The sequence below is a fragment of the Pseudorca crassidens genome, chromosome 4, assembly GCF_039906515.1.
Source record: "Pseudorca crassidens isolate mPseCra1 chromosome 4, mPseCra1.hap1, whole genome shotgun sequence".
Lineage (NCBI taxonomy): Eukaryota > Metazoa > Chordata > Mammalia > Artiodactyla > Delphinidae > Pseudorca > Pseudorca crassidens.
Genome location: NC_090299.1, coordinates 56,548,444 through 56,567,128, shown reverse-complemented (window position 1 = coordinate 56,567,128; position 18,685 = coordinate 56,548,444). Strand labels below are relative to the sequence as shown.

Here is an 18,685-nt window from a genome sequence, read left to right as displayed (position 1 = left end):
TGTTTTTCAACTTACTTTTTTATTTTCTGGCCTGCTTTAAAGAGTGTCTTCCTGTTAGGCATTAAATCTGCCATCAAACGATTTGACATGGTCATTTGTAGAAAAAACGTTGTGATATCTCAGTGAAGAGGAAAGATGAACATGAGAATCAGATAAGGAGGATGCCACAAAATGTTTTTGACTTTATGATCAATTTTAGAAGTTGCCAAGTCAAATTACTTGTTCAACACTTCTAGATATCATTGCCTAATTAGGAAAGTTGACAAAAATGCTGTACACTTGTTTAGGTGAAAGCCAACGACTGAATTCAACCACAGTGCTAACTTCTCTATAACAGGGCTCCATAGCCACGCATTTAACTAATTTCACATCTCAGGCTATTGACGCAGGGAAATTAAATTCTTGTCCCTGTAAATGGACCTATCATATATTTCTCAACTTTTAAATATTTGCCTGCAATCAATCTATATATTCACTATTGGAAAGCAAAGGCAGCCTTCCTTTCCAGTTAGTATTTTATGTACCCATACTATAGGCAGCTCAGCTTCAGTCTTAATATACTTATGTCAGGAAGTATAGAGGCATTTCTTAATCACCTGAATCAAAACTGTGTATCAAATCTTTACATGGAATTCCTGGATAATATTTATTCTTTGAATATAACAAGTACAATGAAATAGAGTAAATGGCAAAAGTGTTGACCAGAGCACCCTATATGTAATACATGATTATAGATTTTTTTATTTCATTTCCACTTTAAAATTTTTAAAGAAAAAATATTTATGATGTTCGGCATTTCCTATTTATCATTTCAGCATCACTGAATAAGGCTGGGGAGGAAAGTGTTACAAACAAAAATACTGCATTAATTCCCTCAGTATTGAATAATAAATTAAAGATAGTCACACGTTGACACAGCTGACTTCTTTGATGAGGTAAAGGGCTTAGAGATTCTGTCCTTCCTTGCCCCACCACTGAGAAATGAGCATCTTGAAGATGGGTTGGAGGGCTCTTAGAGACACTGCAGTCTCACTCCTTAATCCTGCTGGAACATTTACAGCATCACGGGATGTCTCCTTTGAATGTCAAGATTAAGAACGTAATCCTTTAAAATTTGGCTCAGACATATACAGAAATGAAATTAGGTTTTTCACTTTTTAAAAGGATGGCAGAGAGATACTATATAGGTAAGTTTCAAGGAAAAGATCTTGAAAACAAAAAAATTCAGGAGGTGTGTCATAAAGATAAAAAAGATGATTTTTAAGATTCTTTCTTAAAATTGATTGTGGCAAGTTATAGTTCATATCTATATTGTGCAAAAGATATCACAAGATTTAGAATAATTTCTAAATACCAATAATATAATCTGATTAGTATTGAAAACTAAATAAACTAAAATCAAATTCTGATAATGTCAAGATTCAGTTTAACCTTCTTGCTTTTTTAAAAGGTCTTTTTCATCAGTATCTAACAACCGTCCAGACACCCAAACTTGCAGTTCAGTTTAGTTGCATCTAAAAATTTACAAAATATCTGAATTATGCTAAGTATGGACGGACAAATCCTTACTTTACCGTATTTTATTCTCAGCAATTCAGAATAAAACTCATGTTTCATAGCTGTGGAAAATAAATATAATTTAAAGTGTTTTGTATGCATATTTAATATATGGTTCTCCACTTATACTAATCTTATAGTTGTTGCAATTTTGACTATGCTTGTTAGCACAGAAAACTTGCTATAAAATTGGACAAAGTTTAGCCTAGAAGTAATGTGGAGTCATTTAAGACTTGTATCTGTAGTCCAACACTTTCAAAGGCAGTTTAATTAGTTTCATGTACTATTCTGTGTCAGTTTTCTCAACTTCCCATAAATTCATTTTCTATTAGAAATAAGAAGAAAGTAAAAAACAAATGCTCTCCTTAAACAAGTTTGTTTTATATTTAAGAGATTTCTTAAAAGGCTATCTGATAGTTTTGACTTTTTTTATTTTTACAGTCCTCCATTCTACAACTGAGCTATTGAAGGACCAGTTGACTTTTTTATTTTTAAATAAGAAGTTGGGGAATGGGAAAAATGAACCTTGGTAACGTTTTTGAGATAAGCTCATGTAATCTCAGCTATCTTGGCCAAAAATCATACAAGGAAACCTAAAATAATAATGTTGCAATATCGAAAGAGACAGAAGTATGAGTCATTGTAGAGGTATATAATTGGGACTTCTTGTGAAGTTCTAAGGAAAAGAAACCAAAGTGCTATAGTAAGAAAATGTTATACAGTGCTTCTAAATCGATATTCCCATTTATAAAATTGCATATAAAATGATCAAAATATACATATGTATATATGATTATTCATAATTGGGTGGAAAATCTAAGAAATATAAAATGTGGTCAGTTTTAGAATAAATGCTTAATAGTTTAGCTGGTTTGATATTTCCTTGATTAGAGTTTAATAATCTTATTCAGAATCTTAAATATAAGAAAGCCTGCTTACTATTTAGAAATAGAATTTGAAAGCAGCTCTTTTCTCGGGAAATCAACAGTATGTATAGATCTTTTAACACCAGAAATCCTTTTAAGGATTTTTCTTCATTATTCCAAAATACTGCAAGTTATGTATGTATTACAGTTCAGTTTGGTACTATTGCTAAGGCCTAGGGCAAGTTTACTCATTTTATAGCTTTCTGTGGCTCCACCTCTTCAAAGAAAAATTTGCTATAGATGACTTTTGAAAACAGGGATAAATGCAAATAAGAAGAATTTTATTTTCTTCTAAAGAACAATCTTATTCCACTTATCATTCACTAGTCATTTACTTAACAGTGAGTTCCAGTGGTTTCTAATAAATCAAATGATTAAATATTATGGGTTTAATAGTACTTTGTTAATTCACTAATACTTCTTCACACCGATTTTTTTAATCACAGTCAAAACATAAAATGATTTTTTTGTTTTGTTTTGTTTCATCCTAACTATATTTATTTTGCTCTTAATATGTTAGGTAATGTTCTGGGTACCGAGGATACAGAGGTGAGTAAGACAAAGTCCCTGCCCTCCATACTTCCACCTGTAGATGCTAAGACATATTAAAATTTACAGTAATTAAAGCAGTGGGGTGTTGGTACAAGAATAGATATAGCAATGTTACAGATTAGAAAAAACCCTGACTTGTTACTAGTGAGTATACATTAAAGATAATACTACGGAATGGCTTTGGGACTAGTTTGTATAATTTAGAGAGCCTATTTCAAGATTCACTAGGCCACACACATGAATCACTTTTGAGGATTTTTTTTTAATTACTTAATTAATTAATTTATTTACTTTTGGCTGTGTTGGGTCTTCATTGCTGCTCGCGGGCTTTCTAGTTGCAGTGAGCAGGGCTACTCTTTGTTGTGGTGCGCGGGCTTCTCATTGCAGTGGTTTCTCTTTGTTGCAGAGCACAGGCTCTAGGAGCCCCGGCTTAGTTGCTCCTACTAGTTGCTTCTAGTAGTTGTAGCATGTGGGCTCAGTAGTTGTGGCTTGTGGGCTCTAGAGCGCAGGCTCAGCAGTTGTGGAGCACCGGCTTAGTTGCTCCGCAGCATGTGGGATCTTCCCGGCCCAGGGATTGAACCTGTGTCCCCTGTATTGGCAGGTGGATTCTTATGAATGTTGTTATTTTTTAAGTAATCCAGAAATTTTGACATTTTTATCATATTCACTGCACATACTATTATTTAAAAAAAATTAAATTGATCAATCAAGTGTGAGGCAAAGAATAGGTATCCTAGTTAAACACACCTTTCAAAACAAGGTTAATAACATCTATAGATTTGTAGGAAAAATCAGGTGACATTTTACAACTCAAACATTTTATTAGCGTTTTTAAAATAGTAGAGGAGCCTTTATCCAGTGATGTTTAAATGTTTCTAATTATAGGATTTATGGAGGGCACTCTGAATGATTTAGCAACTAATTAAAACACATGTTCTAGGACCCTGCTTTTAGCCTATCTAAAGCAAGGGCTTAGGTGGTACCAGACCAGGGGGGAAAATTATGTGAAGTGTAAGAAAGTACATGGCACTTCTTACTGAGTGTTTACTCTTGCTACTGATGTTTTCTTTGTATTATGTACTTTCCCCTCATCACTTTATCTTCCTTTTATAATTATTCCTTTTCCTTCCACTGTACACCATACTCTCTTCTATTTCTATGTTCACTGATTTTTTAAAAATTAATTAATTAATTAATTAATGTATTTTTGGCTGCATTGGGTCTCTGTTGCTGGGTGCGGGCCTTCTCTAGCTGCAGACAGCAGGGGCTACTCTTTGTTGCAGTGCGCGGACTTATTGCGGTGGCTTCTCTCGTTGTGGAGCACGGTCTCTAGGTGCGCAGGCTTCAGTAGTTGTGGTGAGCGGGTTCAGTAGTTGTGGCACATGGGCTTAGTTGCTCCGCAGCATGTGGGATCTTCCCAGACCAGGCTCAAACCCATGTCCCCTGAATTCGCAGGAGGATTCTTATAGGTTCACTCATTTTTAACTGCAGTGGAATTAACTGCAGTGGAATTAATTACATTGTATGAATCCACCCAAATGTGTCGATCTAGAAGTCTGATAATGGACATTTGTGCTCTTTCCAAAGCTGCAGTTCACATTCCTGGGCACATCTCAATGTGCCCCTGTACAAGGGCTTTTCCAAGGTCTATCTAGGAGAAGAATTAATGTGTCGTAAGGTGTGGAAATCTTTAACTTTACTAGCTATTGTCAAATTTCTCCCTAAAGTGATTCTACAAAATTTTACTCCCAACTGTTGTTTGTCAAACAGACAGTATATGAGAATTTCTGTTTCTCCACACCCTCACCATGCTCTTGTTAGCCTTCTTTGGAATCTGATAGTTGTTAAATAGTATTTAGGCATAGTTTCAATCAACCTTTACTTGATTACTAGTGAGACTGAATATCTTTTCATGTTTACTGGCCATTTGGATCTCTTCTCACATCAACTGCTATTTTGCCTATTTTTAAAATTTGGTTTATATATCCCAGTATTGTAAATATCTTTTCACACTCCGTGGTATTCTTTTTTCACTTTAGTTTATCATGTCTTCTGTTGTACTGAACTTTCAAATATTAATGAAGTCAAGTTTATTAAATGCCTTCTTTAGAGTTTCTACTTTTAGTGTCTTGCTTGAAAAAGAATTGTCCTCACTCAGGAGTCATAATATTTTCATATGCGTTCTATAAGTTTTACATTTCTATCCTTAAATTTTAGGTCTTTAATCTACCACAGGATTTATTTTGTGCATTCTATGAGGTAGAGTTCTATCCATCCCAAACCCCCAAGTATCCCAGGATCACTTGTTGATTAGAGTCAATAGACCATTGTTTTCCCCTGATTTCTAATAGAGTTTTTGTAAATTAATTACTCATATATATGTGGACCTATTTTATAGTTTCTAATTCTGTTCCATTTGTTTATTTTGTCTAACATTGTGAATACCATACTCTGAACTACTCAGGCTTTAAAATAAGTTTTCATGTCAGGTACAGAAAATTCCTATCACCAATTTTGTTCTTAGAATTTATCTTGCCAAATTTTGGACCTTTTAATCCCAAATAAATTTGGAGATGAACTTGTAAAATTATCTGAAAAATACATTTAGGTCTAAATGCCTTAAAAAAAAAATCTTTGAGGAGAATTGGCTTGGGCCTGGCAGATGTTCAAAGCTGACTCCATTGTGGGATCTTTCATAAGTTCCACAAAAGCTCCATTGCTGGGTCTTGTCCTTCTACAACTACAATGAAATGGGTGGCACACCATTTTCTTCCAGCTTCTATATCTGGCCTTGGCTCCCTAGTTTTCCAGGGTGATGTAGACTCTTACTGTTAAATTCCACATTTGACTCTTACTAGACAGAGGCAAAACTAGTTATAAGCCAACTCTCTTCTCTTCATGGCTCACTTCTAATTCTTGGAAAACATCTACATTCTTAACCTGATGATTTCTGGGATACAGGCTGATCCTAAATCAACTGCCTCATTTTAATTCTTTCATCAAAGTAGCTTGTCCCCTCTCCTCTCTCGTTCTCTAGATTTCTATCTGGGATTTAGTCAGTGGACCACATTCCTTCTACATATCAGGGTCATATATCAAATTCTCCAAGTAGGGTCATTGAAGGCTTTCTTTTTAGGCATCTTGGCATGTAGAATGTGCTCTCCTTATCAGTTCCACTCTAAAGGGAGGGTGTGAAGCACATATATTATCAGATCTAACCAAAATAAGCTCTTAAATGGTCTCTACCTATCCGCAATTCCCTTTCAATTCTTTTTCATAAGCATGTCATGATGAGGGATATGAGACAGGATGTAAATTATTTTGAAAGTTTCCTTTGAAAATTTGTAATTTATTTGTCTGCCATTCTCTTTGGTATCTGATATCTGTTGTCTTTGCAACTCATTGTTAACTTCCAACTTAACATCCTTTTGCAAAAGCTTTGCATATGTTTCATTAGATTTGTACATATATATGATATAATCACATTAATGTGTATGTAATATAGATAGCATTTCCAATCATTACAATTTCTTCTCTTCCGTTTTTGTCTTTTGCAGTGATAATGAGCATTTTTGCCTAGTTTCAAATTTTAAAGGTATTCTTCCAATGTTTCATCGCTAAATATAACATTTCCTGAGGATGGAAAAAATTCCCTTTCATTCCAAGTTTGCTAAGCTATTGTTTGAAATGAATGAGAGTTGTTTCATCTGTTGGTAAGACCATTATTTTTTTTCCTTCTTTAATCTTTTAATGTGGTGAATTACATTAATAGATAATCTGTGTAATAACGTTCCATATCTGATCTCCCTTTCTGTTTGAGATCTTCATAAAGTTAACAGCTATAATAATATTAATTCTGTTGAAATGCTGAAAAAGTGCAATTTTGGCTTTTTTCTTTGGCATATGAATAATTTGAGAAAATAAGAATAAAATGTAACTTATTCAATATTTGTTTGTTTGAATAAAGTGTAGAGGACTTTATAAGTATAAAGATTTAAAAGCAATTTAGATGAGAAAACATCAACACCAGCAGTATATTTTAGTACCATTGTTTTAAATTAAAGTCTTATTTATGTTTTAAGAAAGTAGAAAGTAATAAATTTCTATATTTAATATTTTCCTTTGGAACATTTCTGCATGAAAGAAATGCATTTTTAAATGTTTTTCTTTTTAATAGTGACAGGCTTCAAAAGAGAGTTAAATAAAGTATGAATTAAAATGATACTTTCTGATAAAGGACATTACCACAAAAGGTGAACATGTTGTATCTGGATATAGGTTTAATTGACATAACTTAGTACACACTAAGAGAGTTGGTAACATAAACTTGATGATGAAGAGCTGGTCCTTCAGACATATTGTGTCATAACAGACAAAATTCATTCCACTCTATTCTAAGAGCTTTAAAAACAGCATGCTTTCAGACTTCAGACTATACAGGGGCAAGCAAAATAACTGCCTCACTAGAATAAAATATATGTGCCAAATAGTATTTGCATGCTACTTAACCCTAAGGAGATTATAGAGATATAAATATTCCTAGGAGATCAAAATGCACATTGGAACAGGCATACTGGCTTTACGCCTACACGAACTATGCCATGGCTTGCTGGAATATTGTGCACACCTTTGAATTTAAAACTGTTTGAACTTTGCTTCTGGGATGTGGAGGTAAAATGGAGAAAATAATTGAAGGAAGGAGAGAAGGAAAGAGGAATGAAGGAAATTTTGGATTTAAAAAGCTCTTGACAAATCACATTTCTCATCAGATTTAACGTAGTTACAGACATCAACTCCCATGAGACATGGTAGGACCCATACCCAGATAGTCAGACACTGACCTTTGCTCTCTGTTGTGACATAGCTAGTGTTACCTAAAGAGGAAGAGAGTTGGTCACCTGCCTTGAGGTTCTCAAGTCATAATCCAGACCTCTGGTTCTCAACCCTGGTGCATAGCTAAACTGCCTGTGATTCTTTAAAAAATCACACATCTCAGACATAAAGAATCAGAATCTTCGTTTAGGTTACAGATCTTTTTCTTGTGAGGGAAGATACCTTAGAGGTAGAAACTTAGACTCTGGAGACTGAGACATATGTGCCGGAGGTTCAAGCTGACCAGCTAGCCGAACCAGCTCTGTGATCTGTTATTTTCCCTTTTGATTTAATCCTGGCTCTTTTTTTTTTTTTTTTTTTTTTTCTGTATGCGGGCCTCTCACTGTTGTGGCCTCTCCCATTGCAGCGCACAGGCTCCGGAAGCGCAGGCCCAGCGGCCATGGCTCACGGGCCTAGCCGCTCCGCGGAACGTGGGATCTTCCCGGACCGGGGCACGAACCCGTGTCCCCTGCATCGGCAGGCGGACTCTCAACCACTGCACCACCAGGAAAGCCCTCTGGCTCTTTCAATCCTGAGTGTGTTGCTAATCTATAAATAGCACTCTATCATCACTATGTTTAGTATCATACCATGTAAAAGGAGCACTTTCAGGCAAATGCAAAGGTCATATGCATGATTATAGAACAGAGCTGAATAAATGAAAATAAGACAACGGGAACAACAACAACAAAAAGTTGATGGTAACATATTGTTAAAACATACTGCACACAGCAAATATGATACTGTCACTTTTATCCACATCCGTCTCTGTAAGAAAGGGTGAGGTCTAGACAGTCATGTAATTTCTTTTATGCAGGCTCCCTTTCAAAGGCTTTTTCAGTAAAGCTTTAATAAGTACTCTGAAGATGAGAAGGACATGGTTGATTATATGCTAGTGTAGGAGGAGAGGAAGAAAGGCCACTAACATTTCCTCCTAATTCCTATTAATTTTCCTGGTACAAATGATGAGCAATGTATCAGGGGGAATGAATCTCATATGTAGAGTGGCGTGGCTAGGCCGCTCAAATAGATGAAAGTTTCAACCAAACCAAGAATCTTTTGCCTAGTGTAGAAAGAACTAAGGGTTATATGTTGTCCTTTTCAGTCACACCCAGAAATAGTTTGTATTCATTATTAACAGCATCTTTGAAAATAATGATATAAATATATGGGAATGCTGTATCTTTATTCATTCAACTGAACACCTACTGTCCTAGGCCCACATGTAAACAGTAATGAGCTAAATGGGCAAGTTACTTGCTCTTATATTTTGCAATCGTGGTGTGTGTGTGTGTGTGTGTGTGTGTGTGTGTGTGTGTGTGTGTGTTGGGGAGGAATGGTGGGAGAGGCAGAATAAATATATAGCAAGGAGATAAATGGAATGATTTCAGTTAAGAGGGGTGTTATGGTTGAGTGCGACTGGGGCTTTGGGATTGGAGATTGTGTCTATCTAATTTAGAACAGATATGGTGCTGACATTTGGGCTAGGATCTGAAAGACAAAACAGCTGTCTGCATCTTGGGGAAAAAGAATGTGTGCAGTAGGAAGAGCAAGTGCAAAGGCCGTGGAATATTGGTGTGTTTGAGGAACAGATAGAAAGGCAGTTTGGTTAGAATGTGAGCCCAGAAGAGGATGACAGGAGATGAGTTTAGGATTATGCAGGGTTTAGGTACTGGAATATTTATAAGGCATGCCAAGGAATTTAAATTTCATTCTTAGAGAGATGGACTGGAGGATTTTTTTTTTTTTTTTTTTTTGCAGTACGCGGGCCTCCCACCACTGTGGCCTTTCCCGTTGCAGAGCACAGGCTCCGGATGCGCAGCCTCAGCGGCCGTGGCTCACAGGCCCAGCTGCTCCGCGGCATGTTGGATCTTCCCGGACCGGGGCACGAACCCGTGTCCGCTGCATCGGCAGGCGGACCCTCAACCACTGTGCCACCAGGGAAGCTCGGATTGGAGGATTTTAAACAAGGAATTGAATACCTATGTTGAAAGGGATTATGATTTACCTACCTAAAAAAGATACTTTGTTCTATAAACTTATATATGAACACAGTGAGACAATCGTTCCATATAATCATTATATATCATCAAGATTAGGGCAGAGGTTAGAGAAACTACTATTTTATTACACATAGCAGATGTGCTTCTTTTCAGATTTATCCTATTTGGTGACCTTATATAGAAACAGCCATAACCTTGATCTAAAATGTTTCATTTGTCCATTGAGTTTCTTATGACACTCAATGAGTTATTGTCTCTTCATTTGCTCTGTTCTTGAAATGCAGAGGTTCATGTTCAACTGAGTAAACTGGATGAAGCAATTGGGCTAACAGTTTATCAGATAAATCCTTCAGTTCTTTTTAGTGATTGATACATTATAAATTCTACTTGATCCAAGATATGAATATAATTTAGAAGGTACTAGATATTAGTGGGTTGACTAAGTTACAGCCCATTTCGTTTGTCTATGTAGGCTATAAATCAATTCCCAAGGAATGGTGCTAAAGTTCAGCTAAGATCTTTGACTTCTCTACTCACAGAATTGCAAAGTCTGTAGGGCTATGGAATAAAGTCCTATCTCCTAAGCATAGCACTCAAGTCCCCCACCCTGACACATTATGCCTTTCTACACCTGTCTTCATTTACAAATATTTATTTCATCTGCTTTGACAATTCATCTTATACTCTTTTCATCCACCCTAATATTTACATACCCTTCAGGATCCATGCCAAATGTCAATTTTTCCATTAAGTTTTTCCTGATTCTCCCAAGCAGATTTAATTGATACATGCGTTTTATTCTCATAGCACTCTGCACATTCCAAGTAAAGAATTTATTACATGGCCTTGTAATTATCTGTTTTTATTTCCATATTCCACAATAAAGAATGATTTCCAGGCTTCCCTGGTGGCTCAGTGGTTGAGAGTCCGCCTGCCAATGCAGGGGACGTGGGTTCGTGCCCCAGTCCGGGAAGATCCCACATGCCGCGGAGCGGCTGGGCCCGTGAGCCATGGCCGCTGAGCCTGCGCGTCCGGAGCCTGTGCTCCGCAACAGGAGAGGCCACAACAGTGAGATGCCCCCATACCGACAAAAAAAAAAAAAGAATGATTTCCTCCTGGACAAGCATTACATTTTATTCACCTTTTTTCTGAATGTATCAGTAGTTTATACCAGGGAATAGCTCATTTCAGGACCTCGGTGAACTGAATGGATGAGTGAATGAACAGATAACTGCATGCAGCTATCATTTTCACCTTATATTTGATTCATTCCCACAATGTGCTCTGTGTAAGGGGACTGAGATAAAATGACTCTCTGAAATGGCTTCAGATTTCTGGACTTTGTGTCTCCACTCATGCTGTTCCCTGTGCTTACTGTTGCCTCTTTCCACTAATGACACTACCTGTGAAATCTTACACATTTTCCAAAACCCATGTAAAATGGTTACTCTTCCACAAAGCCTTTCCTTGCTCTTAGTCAAATAGCCATCCCTCCCTCTTCTGTATTCCTTCACACATTGTCAGTGTTTCCCTTTTCCTCATTTCTTTCTAACTGGGTCTGTTTATATTAAGTCATAATTATCGGTGCACAAGCCTTTATGTGTGTATGCAATTACAAGCCATTTAAATGAGATCATATATGGTTTTCTTTGTACCACTCTCTTACAGCTGTGCAGAGGAGCACACATTTTAGGGTGAGACAACTGCAATGCTCAATAGAATAACTGATATAGTTATAAACATTATCCTGTTTGCATTTTTTCAAAATAGATCTCACATATTATTTCTGCCAAAGATGACCAGACCTGGTAAAACCCTTCATTGAATTGGGTATTTTTATTTGTCCAAGTGATTTCTTTAGAGCTTTATACCAGTTTTGTTTTTATCTAGAAATGTGCTAATGTGCATCTATGGTGTGTTTTGAACTGCTCCAATACTGTCTTCCAAAGAAAATTAGCTTGTTACATTTCCAAACTTAGAAAAACAAAGATAGTAAAAATGAGTCAGCTCTGACACAAGTTTAGTACTAAAAGTAGTTATTTATATGAGCTAATCTAAAAGTAATAACAACCAAAGAAAGTGTTCTCACTCTCTTCAGAATACTCAGGAATGCAGATATCCTATATTGGTATCTACTATTAATTACAGAATCTATTTAACACTACAGGAAAAGTTCTTTCTAAATGCTATATTCCTGTGTATTTCTAAAAGAACAAAGGGAAAAGGGAATAGCTTACTAACTATTACACAGCTAAGTGAAAAGTGAAGGGCTTATGCCAGGGAGGATGATGGGATATGTGCTCATGAAATCAGAGCACCGACTCTGCAGATGAACTAAGGTGGGTGGGATAAATGCAATGAATTGAGCTCTCTCTGCAGACTTATCCCATTATTTCATCACTAATGAATTGATTTGTCAAACATCAAAAGCAAAGAGTATAGAACTAAAATTTACCTACATTTGCTAAAACCTTCAACTCTTTTCTGTAATTCCAAAGTATGGTTCTGTTAGATTGATCTAGTCAAAGATGTATTTAACAGTACTTGGATTATGAAAGGTTACCTCCCAAAAAATGCATTTGCTACCAAATTTATTTTCTTGATGAATAACTGATTTTCTTTCATATGGATAAAAAAATAGTCTTGTTTGTAAATAAATAGACACACATGTACATGAAAGTATATTAAGATGAATTTAAAATATAGCTTCAGAAAGATGATGTGTTTTGGGCATTTGGGAAAATAACAGCCACACAGTGAATTAATACTATGCATTTTCTATATATATATTTCCCCTCTCAGACTTAAAAAAATCTACTAAAGACTATTCTACCTGTGAGTGAGCTTTGAATTACCTTTGCTTCTGTCAAAGCCCATTTAACAACCTGACAGCATGAATCTCTAAAAGCAAATAAGGGCAGGAAGGGGCTCTGCACTCTTGGCTTGGCAGAATTAAGCTTCTTTTCCACAAGGGAAAGGCATCCTAGAGACAGCTATAGTATTTTACACAAACTCAGCGAAATACTACATAGTGTCTTTTTTTGGAGGACCTATATAAATTGTGTCTGATATAAGTCTAAATGTCCCTACGTTGCAACAGTGCATTAACAAATACATACATTTATTCAGCTCCATAAATCTAACATACTTAGCTTTAAAATGTAAGCGTTCAGGAGAAAAAAATATAATACAACCTCCTCTGTAAAAGTAACTTCCGATTATGTATTCTTTTGATATTTTTGCATATGTTCTTATAGTTTTTGTATAGAAACCTAAAGACAAAATGATTTGACGGTATTCCTTGAGAAATATTTTCTATAGGCTACACTGATTTTAAAAATCTGATTAGTTCTACATAAGCCTAAGTTTAATACAGTGGTCATTCGATTAATACAACAAAATGGTTTGCTTGAACAAATACCTACTTGTAAACATTCAACATCCAGGCACAGAGGTCTGTGTTTTATTAACCAATGTCCTTGAGAACATATCTATGTAACTTGAGCAACTCCCTTTTCACTAATGGAGTGGAACATCATCGTAGAGAGAATTCTATTAAACAAAAAGTCAGTCTTATTATTGGATCTTGCTGGATCAATGATGCTAAAACATTACCCCAGTTTGAAAAGTATTCATTGTCAGATGTCTGTCTAAATATTTATGGCCATTTTGTTTAAATGAAACACGTTAAAAATTATACCATTGAATGATGGACATATGGAGCCTATGTGTTGGTAAATTGATAAATCATACTCCAGGTGAAGTGAATTCTTTAGAACACCCAGAGTAGAAGTTGATGGTAGGCAAAAAAACATTCATTCTCACACATACATGCATATTTCAGCTTTTCCAAGAAGTCACTTTGTATCAATTCTGCCTTCAATTGAAAGGAAAATTCATTTTAGGCTTGGGCTACTTTTACCTTTTCATTTTTTATTTTTTAATTTTATTGCAGTATAGCTGGTTTACAATGTTGTGTTAGTTTTAGGTGTACAGCAAAGTGATTCCGCTATACATATATATATATATATATATATATATAAATATATAATAATGTATATAAATATATTCATTCTTTTTAACATTCTTTTCTCATGTAGGCTATCACAGAATACTGAGTAGAGTTCCCTGTGCTAGACAGTAGGTCTTTGTTAGTTATCTATCAGTGTGTGTATGTTCATCCTAAGCTCCTGATTTATCTCTCCCTGCCATGTTTCCCTTTTGGTAACCATAAGTTTGTTTTTGATGTCTGTAAGTCTGTTTCTGTTTTATAAATAAGTTCATTTGTATCATTTTTAAAATTAGATACTTTTACCTTTTAAAATTGAAGTCTGACTAGATAAGTCTATTATCAGATTGAAAACCAGATCATTTGCATTATGTATCTCAATAATACAATTAAAGCATTTGAGCTGTGAAAGATTATTGCATAATATTTCAGCTTTTAAGAAGGCAAAACCTAAAAATAAAATAAAATGTTAGTGTCCAACATTCAAAAATAAAAGGCAAAACTTCAAAAATTCAGCTTACAGTTGATTGGTTGAGAGAATCGCCAACTGAAAATGAACTAAAACTGAGAAAACTTGAGATTAATTTATATTCTTACAAAATACACAAAATGGGTGAAGGGGGTCAAAAGGTACAAACCTCCAGTTATAAAATAAGTCATAGGAATATAATGTACAGCACAGTGACTATAGTTGATAATACTGTATTGCATATTTGAAAGTTGTGAAAAGAGTAGATCTTAAACATTCTCATCACAGGAAAAATATTTTTGTAATTATGTATGGTGACAGATGTTAAGTAGACTTATTGTAGTGATCATTTCACAATATATACAAACATCAAATCATTATGTTGTACACCTGAAGTTAATATAACATTATATGTCAATTTTAACACATACATACACATACACACACAAAGAAATAAAACAATAAAACAATAAAAGACAAATACCCCCCAATATAGCTAATTCAATCTTATAAACAGATATAAAAATTAACAAGTATAAGCATGAAAAAAATATTAGAAAAAATTATGCCACATGGACAGGTGATCTAATAAGAAAATTTTCCTCACCTTTTTTTTATAGAAAGTTTTCAGTTTTTAAGGAAATTTTGGTATAATTACATATAACTTGTATTATCATTTGTTCTGAAAAGTTTACACAAAAACTAAAGGTTATTCTAAAGCACTTCAAATCATTAAAGTATCATTTTGAAGGAAATGTATTGCAATCTCAGTTCTGCCTTCCTTAAGTATTATTTTTAATAATATGTAAGGTGATGCTCATTTCTTCTCCCTGGGATTTCTCTGATAGTTTTTTTGGTTACAAAATTCTTCCAATGATTACTGAGAATGCCCTAAATTCCATGAAAAGGAAAGGTATTTTCACAAGGAAACTTGAGGCATGAGGTACCATGGAGACTTGCTTATTTCTGCAAAGTGAATGAATTGGATAAGGTTTTTAATGGCCAGACTGCAGAATAAACCAAGTCCTCCATGGATTAATGTTTCTGAAAGTCTAAAGGCCTCTTCTGCAACAGTTGGCAGAGGGCTGCATTATGGTTGAAGTAAACTCCCTTTTTAAAAACTCTTATTTATCCCTAAAAATAAAGACACAGAGGAGGAAATCATAGAGTATTTTAGAAAGCATTTATATTGTCTATCAATTTAGCATTTATCTCAGATGTAACAGCTATTTCAATATGTAAATACACACACATATTGAGAAGTTATGTGTACTTAACAAAGAGGTCATCTTTTCTGTTACCCCAACATTTCTAGGACAAAGTCAAGGGAAGTATCTGGAACCAAATTTTAAAACAAATGTTATTCTCTGAATTATAGGTCTTATGTCTGTTCTGGAAATAGTTGCATGGCCAGTGTAATTATGACTTATATGAGTCACAGAATCTGCTCTAGGCACTGTTCACCCTATTTATACTCTAGCCCTGGAACAAATACTCAGAAGTTAAGGATACAGTGACAAAGACCGATGTCAGGTGAAGTTCAATGGCCACAGCCTCCTTTCTTATAACTTGAACTAAACTTAAGGATCCCAGCAGACAGGTTAGGGAGACCTCCTACCTCCCTGGAAATCTTCAGTAGTTATGAGGGGACATACAAGGCAGATCACAGCTTCGTTTGAGGTCTGACTTTGCTGGGCTATTATAGAGAATTGAATCCTACTGAAAAATTTGGCCATAGCAATTTTCTCTACAGCAGAATAATGTACTTCACAAGAGAAGTGTCAGATTATTGAATTCTTTGTGCTGAAATGCTCTTTGTACCAGGATGTATGTATTGGACCCTACAAACCAAATACAGTTCCTATACATTCTGTCCAGCTTCAGCTTATAAGTCATCTTGCTGTGTGGGAATTTTTATACAGCAACAATGTGTTAGTTGAATGCCACTGAATGTTTTTTTTCTCTTTTCTCTTGAGTTAATAGAATCAAAGGAAAGAAAGAAGACAAAAATTATGAGAATTGTAGTTTCAAAAGTAGAAAAAATATTAAAGTCCCATTTTCCCACAAGACAAAACTAGCAATACATTTAGAAAATCTTGTCTCCATATTCAGTCTCTCTAAAAGTAATTGTGTGTGGACTGTATCAAACTGTAAGCCCATGGGTAGAAGAAACTATGTATTTAAAAACAGTTACGAAGAATTAGATCCTTAAGAAGTAGACAGCAAATATTGAAAAAGCATCTTTTGATATAAGAGAGACTGTGAGGCTTAAACTATTCTTTATTCAAGACTGGAGGAGAATTTCTGCTGTTCTCATTATTTCATTGTATGTATAATTTATTTTTAACAATTTAATATCTCTTGCTGTGGACAATCTTCTACTATATCTTAGAATGAACTTTTCAAGATTCCCTACAGATCTTTAAAAGAAGAAGCTTGTGTGATTCATTGAAATTTTGTAAAAAGGTGTTGTAAGCTCATTAAGAGAAATGAATTAAGTTGGTGACATAATGGAAGCTTAGCAAACATTATGTTACTCCTCACTCATTTCATATATACTTATATTTCTTTCTGGTGCCTTGATAATATTTCATTTTGTGATCTGGTCAATTTTCACTCTCACTCCCTTTATCCTTCCAGCTAATATTTACTGGAAGTACTTACCATACTAAGTACTATAATACAAGCAACAGTCCAGGGCAATGCAGCTAATACTATCCTCATTTTTTGGAGAAAGAAATTGAGTCTCAACAATTTAAAGTCTTGCCTCACAAGGCAAGTAAACAGCAGAGCTCAGAATCCAATCCTGGATTGGATTAATCCTAACCAGGCATATTCCAGCTCATAGATGAAATTTCTCTGAATTAGACTTTGAGAGTCATATCCATTAGGAATTGAAATAGATCTTAGGGATTACTTGAATAGTGGTTCCCAAACCTTGTTTTGTGCAATCAAAATCACTATGGAGTAAAGAACACAGATTCTTGGGCACTGGTCCTAAATTCAGATTATTCTGGACTGGGCTGGAGCTAAGGTATTTGTATTTTGAACATGCTTCACAGCTGAATGGATGGATGTGCAGTGGATTTGGAAAGCATGGAACTCTTCCAGATCCCTTATTTTAGAAATGAGACAGCTGAGACTTGTGTTTGTGATGATGAGAGGAATAAAGCCCAGACTTCTCCTCTCACCAGTCCTTTTTTCTACTCTATCATGATCAGCAACTAGTCCTTGTGTATGACTGTACCCGGGGACTGCATAATTATTATTTTATTTTTCTTTACTGTCTCTGCAACTGAGCAGGACCCAATGGGGCCTTCCCAAGACAGACTCCTCCCATATATCCTCTCCTGTAACTCCTCTCTGAAGTACCCAGATAATAGTATCTTATGCATATTTCCTGAGTTTTTCAGATGCTAAAACAACCACCAAATGGAAGAAATTAACTACTTGATGATAGTGATCAAGTAGCCTGCAGACCTACTGACGCCTAAGGATTGATAATGTCAACTGCCCTGTTACCTCACCATCAACCAGAGAATTGTGCATGAGCTGATCACACACCCTCGGACACCCTTCCCTCACCTGGTCTTTATAAATGCTTTGCTGAAACCCGTGGGGGAGTTCAGGGTGTTTTTGAGCAGAAGCCACCTGTTCTCCTTGCATGGCCCTGTAATAAACCTTTCTCTATTCCGAGCTCTGACGTTTTGGTACTGTTTGGCCTCAGTGTGCGTTGGGCACACGAATTTGCGTCGGTAATATCTCTAGTCATTTTCTTTAGAAAACTGTGAATGAAATGAATGCATTTATTGAGACTTGCTTAAAAATGTTCATGAAATACTGTGCCTTGTCTACTATTATTTTGGTTAAAGGAAACAGAGGGAGCAATTGAACCTTTATGAAAAAATATTTACTACCACAGATGGTACCCTCCATATGGGAAAGCATATTTGGGTTGTTAAGTATTGTGTCAGTGGCCTGACCAAAGCACATTAAACCCCATTTAAAATCAAAGTTCATGTCAAAGTACCTTGAAAGAGCAATCCCACAGTGAAATTCCAGAGGGGGAAGTGCACAGAACAGATTAATAAAGCCCATTAGAAGGTGTCTGAGAAACTGTTACACTTCGAGAATGTGGCTTTGGTGAGTGAGAAAGGCTAATGATGACACCTGAACTAATTTCCCACTTGAATTCTCACTTTGTTTTTAATCTTATATTAAATATGAAGAGAAAAATTAAAGGAATATAAATTTTCTGAAAGTTTCTTAGTGTTTGGGCAGACTGTATGTCTTTTTT

At 35.4% G+C, this 18,685-nt stretch overlaps 1 protein-coding gene and 1 long non-coding RNA gene across 3 annotated transcripts in view; one reads left to right on the top strand and one right to left on the bottom strand.

Annotated features, from left to right (window-relative positions):
• PCDH7 (protocadherin 7) overlaps positions 1–18,685 on the bottom strand; it is a 409,010-nt gene that overhangs the window by 57,401 nt on the left and 332,924 nt on the right. The gene's annotated exons all lie outside the window — the stretch shown is intronic.
• On the top strand, positions 981–18,070 carry LOC137223140 (uncharacterized). The gene is made up of 4 exons (XR_010942732.1): positions 981–1,187; positions 3,004–3,032; positions 6,593–6,748; positions 17,794–18,070. It is a non-coding gene; the product is annotated as an uncharacterized lncRNA (long non-coding RNA).